At 39.0% G+C, this 12,261-nt stretch overlaps 1 pseudogene across 1 annotated transcript; it reads right to left on the bottom strand.

Moving 5' to 3' along the window:
- Nucleotides 1-6,992: 6,992 nt before the first annotated feature.
- Nucleotides 6,993-11,431, bottom strand: LOC101978091 (gamma-crystallin D-like; annotated as a pseudogene). The gene is made up of 4 exons (XR_013432968.1): nucleotides 11,360-11,431; nucleotides 8,698-8,919; nucleotides 8,355-8,597; nucleotides 6,993-7,331 (listed from the first exon to the last, which is right to left on the bottom strand). The product of XR_013432968.1 is annotated as a gamma-crystallin D-like (transcript).
- Between the last annotated feature and the right edge of the window lie 830 nt (nucleotides 11,432-12,261).

Here is a 12,261-nt window from a genome sequence, read left to right as displayed (position 1 = left end):
TGTAGTCCCCAGTCATGCCCCACTTGCCTCCAATTACATCCAGAAGTTCATTGAGCTGCCAATGAATTAGCCCAGCAAATGGATTAATCCACTGATGCGATCAGAGCAGTAATCACTGCTTAAAAGCCCCACCTCTGAACCTTGCTGGGGATCATGTTTCAACACATGAGCATTTGAGGGGACACTTTATGTGTAAACAATAACATCTGTATTCAATATTCCAATTTTTCTTTTTAGAGGAAAAATTGTTTTACAAAAGCTGGAAGGTCTGAATATAGGTAACTAAGTTAAGAAGTCATTAAAATAGTTCAGATGGAGGGAAATGAGAAAAGCAGAAGGAAAATGGAAGCATTTTAAATAGCTTTTGTTGATTCTTGTACAACAACCTCTTCAGACTCAGAGTCCACATGCCCCCCATGCTGCAGCTTTGGGAGGAGAATATGGTGGCCTTGCTTGGAGTGGAAGGAGCAGGGCCAATGTTTTATACTGATGCTTCTCTTTAATATTTTTCTGCTTCTATGAGTTTGAAATGGTTTTGCTTGTTCCATCATTTTCCTGGTCTCCTTTGCTTTGGAGCTCAGGTTCCAGACACCCATTGTTAGCCCTCTAATGACATCATTCTGTCTCAGTTTAAGCTGATCAGTAATGCCACTTCCCTTCCAGATTTTGGCACCAGAAGAGGAATTCCTGGAGAGGGGTTCCTCAACTCAGGACACCTGAGGTCCTTGATATAGATGGTGGGAAAAAATTTCAGCACATGTCAGTCAGAGACTGAGATTTATTTAGAAAAGCAGATACACATTCAAAGGAGAATATGGGCCATCTCAAGAGGAGAATGCACTTTTGGAGTCCCCACCTTTTTTAAAAAAAAAAAAGAAACTTGGTGATGCGTGGGCATGGGAAGGTATGTGGGGATGGCATCAGTCTGATTTCTGGTAGTCTGGTTGTTCTTGGGTACTTCAAGCTGACATGGTCTCCATTATTTGATGAACAGATAATACTGGAAATCTCTCTAAATCAGATTTTTAAAAATATTATATCTCAATTTGCCTAATATTTTTATTGCACAGGCTAGTTAGCAGTGCACAAGCTAATTATCATAAGTGACTCAACTTATGGCAACTCTAAGATTTACAGATTTCCTCATGGCAGGCCTGGAACTGAGACTGGCTTGGAGAATGACAGGCGTGGAAAGACACAAAGAAATTTAAATTAAAAGTATCTCCTTGTGCTTCCTTTTATCTCCTTTGTAACTTTTTGTTGTTGTTGTTATTGTTGTTTGTTTGTTTTACTTCTATCCTGCATCAATGTTGCCTCAATTGCCTGACTACTTTCTCTCTAAACTTTCTACTCTGGTTCCCTCATGTCTCTGCCAACTTGAATTACTCAGTGTTTCCTTGGTATGTGTCATGCCTTCTTTCTATGGTTCTACAGGACAAAATCAGTTCACGACATTTCTATTACCCAAATCTTCAGAACCTAATAGTAATAATAGCAGACACTTGATGAGAAGTGCATATGGTCATTATGACATTTTAAGCCCATACCTTACAAGGTAGACCCTTCATTCCTGCTGCTTTAATCTGCCCAGATCCCTACAGGACCTCTTTAGCAGCTCTCAGTGCTCAGACTGGCTTCTGTAGGCTTTGCTGCTGAAACTTGCCCTGCAATCTTCTGCAGATTGCCCCTCACTAGTAAGGAGAGTTAGAAGGCTCTGAGAGTCCTGTGTCCTCCTTTCCCATGACAGAAGAGACTGATGTGGGATTCAAGCATCTGGAACCTTTGTGATTCTGTCCCAGGGCTCTCCCAAGATCAGGCCCAGCCAGCTTCTTCCCAAAGTATGTCTTGCTTCCCAATTCCCTCATCTTATTCCCTAGTAATAAATCACCTCCCCGTGAGTCACTGGTTTATGATCTGTGTCTGGGGAAACCCCACTTGAGATTCTTGTTTGTAATACAAGGTACAGTTCAGAGTCAAGCCCTACCACTGAGATTTCAATCACATTTCAGAGTTCCAATCCCTTAATGGTATTGCCTGTCATGTCAGTGTGATGACTGTTTCAATTTCTTCTTCTAGAAAATGTTAGATATTTTACCAATCAGTTTGGAGCCGCATCCTTGATACTTGCGCGAAGTGATCTGCATGGTCTTGGGAACATTCAAAGTCGATCCTAGCTGTGGTTGCATTTGGAGCACTTCAGAAGACTGCCTAGTGTCTTAGGTTCCTGTCCTCATGCTCCCACCACTCTTTAGACCCACATGCTGCTAGTCTGTTACTGGGATAATTATTGTACAAATTCTATAGGATCTTCAGCTCTCCAATTATGAGCTCTCAGGTGTGTCATTCTGATCATTGTTGTTTCCCAGTGAAAAGTGCAGTATGTAAATAGGGGTGTGCATGTTTTGGGATATAATTCTGTATTACAAACATGTGATTTAGAACTGTGGTTCTCAAATGTCATCTGCATAATGATTACCTGGGATGGAGGTCTAGAAATTTGAACTTTAACAAGCATGGGTGTGGGGAGGAAGATTCTGATGCAGTTGATCTTTAACCCACTATTGATACTTTGTGAAAAACACTAATATACAATCCAAATAATAATAAGCAAGGTTATAAATCCTTATTGTACAGTAATTACTTTGTGGCATCATTGTAAGAGAATTACTATTAGTAGTAATTCTTTTCATCTACCTTTAAGCCTCAGAAGGTTAAAAGTATATTACCCCCACATTTTTACAAACTAGGAAACTGAGGCACAGAAATGCTAAATTACTTGCCCTACACCGGGCCAACAGAAGTAAATACTTATAAAGATTAATTAATCAAAACACTGTTCATAATATAGAAAATTAGATACTAATAAAATGTCCAAAATGGCCCATTCAATAAGTTTTGTATGTAACATTTATTTGATAAGATTCTATGGAGCTACCAAAACCCACATCCTTCAAAAATTTATTTAAAGATATGGAAATACTCACCAGATGTTAACTTAAAACAAACAAACAAAAAAAGCCACATATAAGATACTGGAAACTACAAAATATGGCTGAAAGAAATTAAAGAGAAATAAATGGAGAGAAATCTTATGTTCATGGATTGGGTGATTTAATATTGTTAATTTGGTAGAACTACACCAAACAAGCTACACAGTCAATGCAATCTTCTGCCCAAACTCCAATATTTTATGCAGAAACAGAAATATTTATCCTAAAGTTCTTTAGGAATCTCAAGGGACCCAAATAGCCAAAACAGTTTTCAAAAAGAACAAATTTGGAGGACTCATGCTTCCTGATTTCCAAACTTACTATAAAGCTATAGTAATCAAAACAATGTGGTATTGGCATAAACCTAGACGTATAAACCAATAGAATAGAGAGTCCAGAAAAAAGATCCTCAGGCATTGCTAAATTATTTTTGACATGAGTGTCAAGATCACTCAATGGGGAAAAGATATTATGCTAAGTGAAATAAACCAGACACAGAAAGACAAATATGCTGTTCCCATTAATTTGAGGTACCTAGAAGATTTTGATGCAAAGAGAGCAAGAGAGAAAATGGAAGCCTGGTTATCATGGCCTGGGGTGGTGGTGGCAATAAGGTGTTGTGTGTGTGTGTGGTGTGTACGTGCGCGCACTTGTGTGCATGGTACTGGAAATTAAACTCAGGGACACTACCACTGAGCTACACCCCCCAAGAACCCCTTTTTGAGGCAGTGTCTCCCTAAGTTGCTGAGACTGGCTTTGAACTTGTAATTCTCTTGCCTCAGCCTCCCAAATTGCTGGGATTACAGGAGTGCACCACTGCACCTCATGAGTTATTATTTAATGGATATAGAGTTTCAGTTGAGGATGATGAAATAGATGGATAGTGGTGATGTCACATTTTAAATATTATTAACTAGTTAAGAAAAATATATACATTAAAAATATCACATGAACTAAAAATTTTAACAGTGTTTATTCTGTTCTTATTTTTATTTCTATAGAGTGGGGTAATTTTTATTATTGCCTCAATAATTTTTCCTTATGTCTCAATATTTTTGGGGACAAAAATGTTTTATTTCAAAGTCAGAATAAAGAGAGTAATAGGTGCATTGTTTTTAAGCAACTATTAAAATTCTGTTGTATTTCAGCAAGAAAATGTAGCACCTACCAGGAAAACATACAAATATAATACATACAAATATAATTTTGACTTTATCAATTTCAGTGAATGTTACATCAAATGGCTTTTCAGATTACCACTTCATAAATAATTATTTGAAAAAACTGAAGTATTCATTAAGTATAAGTGCCACTGTTGATTATTCCTTTACTGCTGGAAAAGTAGGCAATTTCCACTTGTTTTATTATGTAACTATTACTTGAATGATTCGTTTGTGCACAACATTTTTTCCATGTTTAGAATTTGTATCTTAGGACAGGTTCCTAGAAGTGAACTCACTGGGTCAAAAGTTTATGTTTCTTCCTCTGCTGCTCTTAAGGACATTCATTATCACACAAGCATAGGAAACTATAAAAGTTTTTCAATAGTAGGTACTATTAAAATGCCCCCCAAGATTATAAGAGAATTAAAAGTATCTAAAACACTTTATCTTAAATTTTTGCGGTCATTTTACTTTATAATGACAAATAATATAATTAACATCTTATTTTTTTTTCTATTACTACCTTTCTCTTTCTGGAATTCCTCCCTTTATCTCACTTTACTCACTCCATATCTTTATTCCACCAAAAATTACATTCAAGAACCTGATAATATGAAAGATCCCCTTGAATTCTGGGAATTTGTGGTCTGGGCATAATTGTATTGTAGGTCAACTTTGCTCTTGGCATTTTCCTTCATCAACCTTTCTTGAATATTGCCTCAGTTGCAACTTACAGTTATCCCATGGCTACCAGGAATACCAGCTTCAGGATAATGCTAAGTATGGTGGGAAACAGACAAAAACCTGGGGCCCAGGTGATAGTGTTGAGCTGCTGAATCAACCATCCCTAAATCCTGTGCTATCTCAGGACTTCCTGCCATCTGAGCTAATAGGTTTCTGTATTGCTTACCTCTTGCATATGCATGGAGTTGCTGCTACTTTCACTCTAAAACATCCTAACTGGCTCAGATGCAGTTTGGGATGGGGGATTAAAGACAAGTTTTGACCTTGCTTTGAAGGAAAAGCAGAACACCAGAAGGTAGGGACAAGTAATCCAAGTCAAGAAAAGATGTGAACAAGGACAAAGAGATGTGGCCGTGTTTGGTGTGCATGGAGGATTCAGCGACACGGATGCAGAGAACTATAGGTGCCAGGTAATAGGTAATGAAGTGGGCAAGTTGGGGCCAGGTTCTTGAAGGAATTTAATTTTTCCTCTGTGTAATAGAGAAACAACAAAGATTTTTAATTAGGAAAATGATTCTAGGCACTTAGTCATTTCTCCTTTCTAAAATTCTAGCAGTGAGAGCACAAGTAAGATAAAACAGGGTGGGAAATGTAGCTCAATGGTAGGGTACTTGCCTAGCATGCACAAGGTCCTGGATTCCATCTCAAGTACACAAAGGAAACAAAAAGGAAAAGAGAAGCAAGGGGTGGGGTCAGAGCGTGCATAAGTAAATACAAAGTTCTATTTCCCTGTGTTATTATAGATATTATACTAACACACATACTATGTATGTATAAAGCTAGATAAGGACATGTAACTGCATGTATGTGGATGTGTGCATGCCTGCACAGGGAGAAATGTCATTCTGGATTATCCAAAGTATTTAATTCAATTTCTGATTGGTTGTTTGCAAAGACTTCCTGGTAAGAATCCTTAAGCCAGTGCTGTCATTACTTTGACAAAAATCTTCCTGATTCCATAATGGGAAATCAGTAATTTTCTGAGCTGTGATTCTGGATTCTGATGACATATTATTATAACTGACCATGTGACAATAGAATTGGACTTCAGTTTACCTTGTATAAAATGAATTTTCTAGGTTAGCTGGTCTACAGGTCTAAGTTATGTAAAACATGACTACATTATTCCATAATGTCTACTTTCTCCTTCTCCTCCCTCTCTTTTCTTTTCCTCCCTCTCTTTTCTTTTCTTTTTAATTTTTCATTTTCAAACAGGGAACTCTGAGATTCTGAATAAGGTTTAAACAAGAAAATTCACCTGTAGTTCATCTGGAAATCTGGGTTGAACTGCAGGTAACACCCAGTTAGCACTGAGCTTAAACAAACATGGGTTTGTTTTACTTCCTTTCTTGGAAATCTCAAGGAAAAAAGGTCTTGGCATTCTTTCAGAACCTCCATTGCATCAGGGCAACATCTCCACAATTCTCCTGACCTTTCTCTCTCACTTGTCACTTCTTGTGTGTAAGTTTACAGAAATGAGGTAATTGTGGCACCAGGAACATCTGCTCCCTCTCTTTGGAAAGAAAGATATTTTTCCAGAACCATCTCTTCTATCTCCCTATTAACATTTCTCCAATTATGTTTCAATGACCAGGAGAGTGTTACATGGTCACCTCAGCAAGAAGGGAATCTGACAGATTCATGAACTCAACTATTGTCTACAAGTTTAGGGGATTCAGAACCTTCCAAAATCCTTTATGGTATCCAGGTTTAGAATCTCTGATCTCAAAAGTAGGTCACATTGTCTGAGTCTTGACTTTCAGAGTTTCAGTCTTCAGAGAAAACTAAAAACTGAATAGATTTCTAAAAATTTCGTTTGAAGCAGTAAAGTTCTTTAAAGTCTAGAGTACAAGGAGATATTATGAAAGTATTTTGTAAACCGTAAAGTTCTCTTAATATGAAGGTGTACTTCTATTTGTATTGTGAGAATTTCCTTTCTTACCTGTGGATCACACATCTGGTTTGCCATTTGCACTGTGGTGTGTGTGTGTGTGTGTGTGTGTGTGTGCGCGCGCGCGCATATGCCCGCACAGATGTGTGCAAATAAAATTATTATTAGGAGGTAGGAGAGAAAAAAACAACACAAGCAAATCAATGCCAGGAACACAAAGAAAATATTTTATTAGTTTCCAGATTGAAAAACAATGAAGGAGAACACATTTCAATAGAAATCCATGACCCTCCGCAAAGAGTCCACTCGGGCATTCATAGCGCCCCAGTCGAGGTGACGCCTGTATTCCCCCGGCCTCAGTAGGTACTGCCATCCGCGGTAGTTGGGCAGCTCATAGAGGACCCAGCTGCCCTACAGCACGTTCAGGGAGTAAATCTCACTCAAGTGGAAGCGGTCATGAACAGAGGGGCAATCCTCAGTGATGTCTACCATCTGGCCTCTGTATTCTTCCCTCTCATACAGTCTGATCCTGTGGGAGCCAGCCTGGCAGGCCCAGAAACAGGAAGGGGAGAAAAGCAAAAAAGAAATATCGTTAACACATTAGTGCAGGCCAGTTTGGAGAGAACTGGTTGGAGTCATTTTGAAGTAGATTTAAATAAAAATAATCCCTAATTTTTAGGACTTTCTCCTTACTGAGGGCAGAGGTTTAGTATCTTTCCAAGATAAAGTTTGACTGAATGACCAAGAAAGATATACTGCTCCTGAATACATTAAGATATTACCCCTGTACTACAGAGAAACCCAAACCTTTAACAGCTGATATCTCTCTCTCTCTCTCTCTCTCTCTCTCTCTCTCTCTCTCTCTCTCTCTCTCTGTCTCTCCCATTTTAAGGAAATGTTTTATATTAAAACAGAAATAAAAGATAAAATGTAAAACACTAAACATCTTAGGTCTCAGACAATCCATACTCAATTTTTGAATAGAATATGGAAAAATTGGAAAGAAAAACCAGGAATTTCAAGGACTAAATTTTCACAAATTTTAGTGTTTTAAAACACAGAGAAATATATGTGGCACATGGGCAAATTCTTTGTTGCTCTCCATTGAGAAAAGTACTTCGTGGTGAATTAAAATATTCACATTGGAAGCAAAGAAGGGAGAGTCTTTAAAAAAAATCACTTATGCTCAATAACTACCATACCATCAGGCACATAATCACTCTTCTATTAGGTATTAGTGATTTGTCTACATTGCCATTCTAAATGATTCCAGGTCAGGACTTGAATCATATACATTCCTTTCCCAGGGCTGCTAACACAGTTCTAGGTAATAAATATCCATTGATTAGTGGGTATCTGAGTAATGCTTTGCTTTTGTGTCTCTGTGTGTGGGAGGGTGGGTGAGGGGACTGGATTGAAGGAATCCACTACAGCTTTTGTGGATCTTTTCCCCAAACAGGTTGTTTTTCATTCTGAATGATCACCTGTACTTCAGATGATTAACATTTGCAGGAAACTAGGCAGTCAGGGTCCTCAGGGCCTCGTCCCGGGATGAACCGGACTCACGTGGGGGATGAGGCGACAGGAGCGGACCGAGTCGCTGAGGCCCATCCACTGCTGGTAGTCGGGGTAGTCCCACCGCCGGAGGAAATACTGGCCTCCCAAGTAGTTGGGCTGCTCATAGAGCATCCAGCAGCCGCTGTCCACGCGCACCGAGTTGCAGCGGCTGAAGTAGGGCTGCAGGTTGGAGTGGTCACTGCTGCATTCATAGTGGCGGCCCTGGAAGCCCCTGTCCTCATAGAAGGTGATCTGCAAGGCAAGGCCAGGCACGGGCTCAGAGGCCTGAGGCGGCGTCGGGTCCCCGGGTGCCAGCACCCCTCCCTGGGCACCTGGTGCCCTCCGGGCTCACCTTCCCCCTGGCTGGTGGAGGCGGACGGTGCGAGCTCAGTGTGTGGGGCCGCGGCGGGCGGTCTATATAGTGGAGGGCTGCTGCTGCGTTGGCAGAACGGAACAAGAGGGGCCTGCGGGGGGCAGGGGCAAGTCTCTCTCTTTTCTCTTTGCTGTCATAGTCCACGAACTCATTGTGTTCCCATTCTCTCTGGAGGATTCGGGTTGGTATCACTGGCTGATGCTATTGAGATGGTTTGGGAAAAAAAAACTAATTTGGGACATTGTCTATTTAATAATAGAAATAGAGCTTCAGCCATTTCATATATAGTCCACACTTTTATTCATACAGGTTGGGAAAAAACAAAAGAAGTCTAAGTGGGGGAGTAAGAAAAGCAAAGTCTTAAAATGATAAATATAGGTTAATCTGTTAAGAACTTCCATGATGTCTATGTGCACCCATCTAGAATACTGGCTATGAAAAAGGATGGAAATGGGTCCAAACGAATGTTAAAAATTTCAAGTTAGTCCCTTGGAAGAACTTCAGGATTAGAAGATGGAAGAAATTGGAGTGTTTTCCCCTGGGGGTTCATAGAGTTTCAGATTTTCCATATGGTAGAAAACACGGCTGACATGGATCTTCATGGTTCTGCTTTTGTTGCAGAGGCATGGGCAAGAAGTCTGAGAATTAGATCTTTCTCTGAGCTAATTGTGGTTCTGTGATTCCAAAGGGAAAATTGTTTTAAGATACTCAGAAGAAGTAAAAGAAGATGTCTAAGGAAATAAGAAAACCGAATACATTTAAAAAACACCAAAATATATTACCTCTTAGCTTATTATAAGATAAAAACAAATTCCTAAGAAACACATTTCTAGTAGGATCAAAAACAGGCCTTTGTTCTCTGGTGAACAAGAGTAAACAGAGCCCTTTGACTCAGAGGAAATTTATTGTACAAACACAAAGAGGAGCTATGGCTGGAATGGTGTTGGGAGAGGAAGGAATAAATGTCTAGAAGCTGGGACGCTAGGAAGACTTTAGAAAATATGTATTGGTCTGGAAAACAGTTTGATGGACTACAAAGAGCACTGGAGTGGAAGATAGCCTATGTGTCTAGCCTTTTTCATGATCAAAGAATGAGTCACAGCCCTCTGTCAACCCATGTAAGTCTTTGAGTCATAAATCTTTGTAAGTTGGTATTTATGAATAAATGGTGACTATGTGCAATATGCTTTTGATTCTTATTTTCTGGTTTCTTGTTAGCCACTATGTAAAGGCATATGTTGAAAGTTACTTATGTTTAGGTTGTGGAAAATAAGTAGCCAGAACATAACACATAAAAAATAATCTTATAATTAAAGTAATAAAGAATAAATTGAAACCACGTTTTTCTCAGTGCTATTTCTGAGTCCAGGATTCTCTGGAGAGAAGGTTGATGGATGCAAGCAGTAAAAAGAGAAAGAACTAGAACCAGGTGTGATGGTGCATGCCTGTAATCCCTGCAGTTCTGGAGGCTGAGACAGGAGGATGGCTAGTTCAAAGCCAGCTTCAGCAACTTATTGAGACCCTAGGCAACTTAGTGAGACACTGTCTCTAAATAAAAAGGGCTGGGGATGTTGTTCAGTGGTTAAGTACCCCTGGGTTCAATCTCTTGTACTTAAATAATAAAACAAACAAACAAAAAAATTAAAATTCAGAGTCCCAGAGAGTATGCACAGTGTGGTTCAGGAAGTAAAGAAGCAGGGCAAAAAAACTCAAAAAGCATAGTGGGGACACTTGTGGGGACCACTGCGCTTGTTGTCATGAAATTACAGCTGAAATATAGGATGCATATGGAAAATCCAATCAGAGGGATTTGAACTTGGATTTTTCTTTGATCGGGAAGAGAGAAAATTGTATATCAGCCTGGCACTGAAGAAACAAGAAAGCACCCCAGACTTCTCATAGAGCTTAAAGCTAATGGCTCAGGCCAAAATGTAGCTTGATTAAATGTTCTACAGAAAGTTCCAGGAGTGACAAGTTCTAGTTGTACATAGTGTGCTAGGTAAACATGAGGCCCAAGAATCCTTACAGAGGTGGCACAGAAGCTATGGCAGAGAGCTCTTCACAATTTGCCTAGGATAACTAATGGGGACTGTCATTGGAGAAGGAAGCAATGATGAAGGACAGGCTCTATGGTCTTGAGCTGTCTAGTCCAGTAACATTGCCTACATTTTGGGGTGGTTTCAAACAAAAGTGATGGTGAAAGAGACTTGTTCAGGTTAGGGATTTGCTATATGCAGGGTCAATCATTTGTATAGTTAGTGTAAATAATAGTCTACAAAATGAAGCACATAAAAATACCATTCTTCTTATTTTCTAGAACTCAAAATATTTTATGAAGCTAAGTCTCATTCCATTAGGATGGAAAGAAAATTTAATGTTCGTCATTGTCAGAGTTACTTTTCTCATATTCACAAGCTTCATAGGAAGATTGTGTATGTGTGTGTGCATGTGCGTGTGTGTGTGTGTGTGTGTGTGTGTGTGTGTGTGTGTACATAGTGCCACGGCATTTCCTGGTGGGGAGAGAAGATGCATGGGGAATTATTACAGTGTCCATGGTTAGATGCTTTGTTTGGCTGGTGCAGTGTGTAGATGGTTTTTATAATGCTTTGTATTGGTTCACACTGTTCACAGTTTGACATACTCCACAGCATTCCTGTTGTCTTAATGGAAGTGTTTCACCTATTGACACCATCTCCCAGGCACCCAAAGGCATTGACTTGCAACTCAAAACAAGAGTTTTCAAATCTGCTCAACTTTGGTCAGTTTTTTTTCTACCAACTAAGAAAACTATACATTGTGTCAAAGTTTCCAAGAATTCTTTCCTGGACTGTAGTGTATGTTAGTAGAAACTTTTGTAATTTGGGGGTCTAAAATGCCCTCTTACAACTGTCTTTTATAAAATGATGTAAGAATAGATGGTACTTAGTTTTTAATTTCTTTTTTTGTTTTATGTTTAAAATGTCTTTGCCCATCAAAATATGATTTGGCAATATTATGTACCCATTTGAAGAAAATTGGCCTGGGAAATCTAAAATGTTGAGAACTGCTCGACAGAAATTATGTGAAAAATAAGGTAAGCATTTGGGGTGGTGGATCTTCTTGTTACAATGTTTTCAAATCATTATAAATTTGGCAGATTCTAGGATAAATTCTATCCTAGAATTATTTCAGAAATGATTCCTCCATAGAACTCCCCATATTAGAACAAACATGGACTTAGGGACATTAGATAAATTGAGCTGCAGTCTTATCCTTACTTTTGACTAGCTATGAGAAGCCGGGTGTGTTATTTAGTGTAATGGAACATCTGTATTATTGAACATAAGTATTGTAATAATAGGCTTCTTGTTCAGAATAGAAGCTGCCTATGTGATTGAGCTATTTTTTAAAAACTTCAAGATAATGTTCTTTATTAACAGCTTCTATTATAAAACTGTCATCCTCTTTTTGTCACATGACATTTCACGTTGAATGAAGTGGTATTACCCAGGCACCTTCATCCCTATCTGCCACCTAAATTGTTAACTATCATTAATATTTATT

The sequence above is a fragment of the Ictidomys tridecemlineatus genome, unplaced genomic scaffold, assembly GCF_052094955.1.
Source record: "Ictidomys tridecemlineatus isolate mIctTri1 unplaced genomic scaffold, mIctTri1.hap1 Scaffold_295, whole genome shotgun sequence".
NCBI lineage: Eukaryota > Metazoa > Chordata > Mammalia > Rodentia > Sciuridae > Ictidomys > Ictidomys tridecemlineatus.
This window is presented reverse-complemented; position numbering and strand designations above follow the sequence as displayed.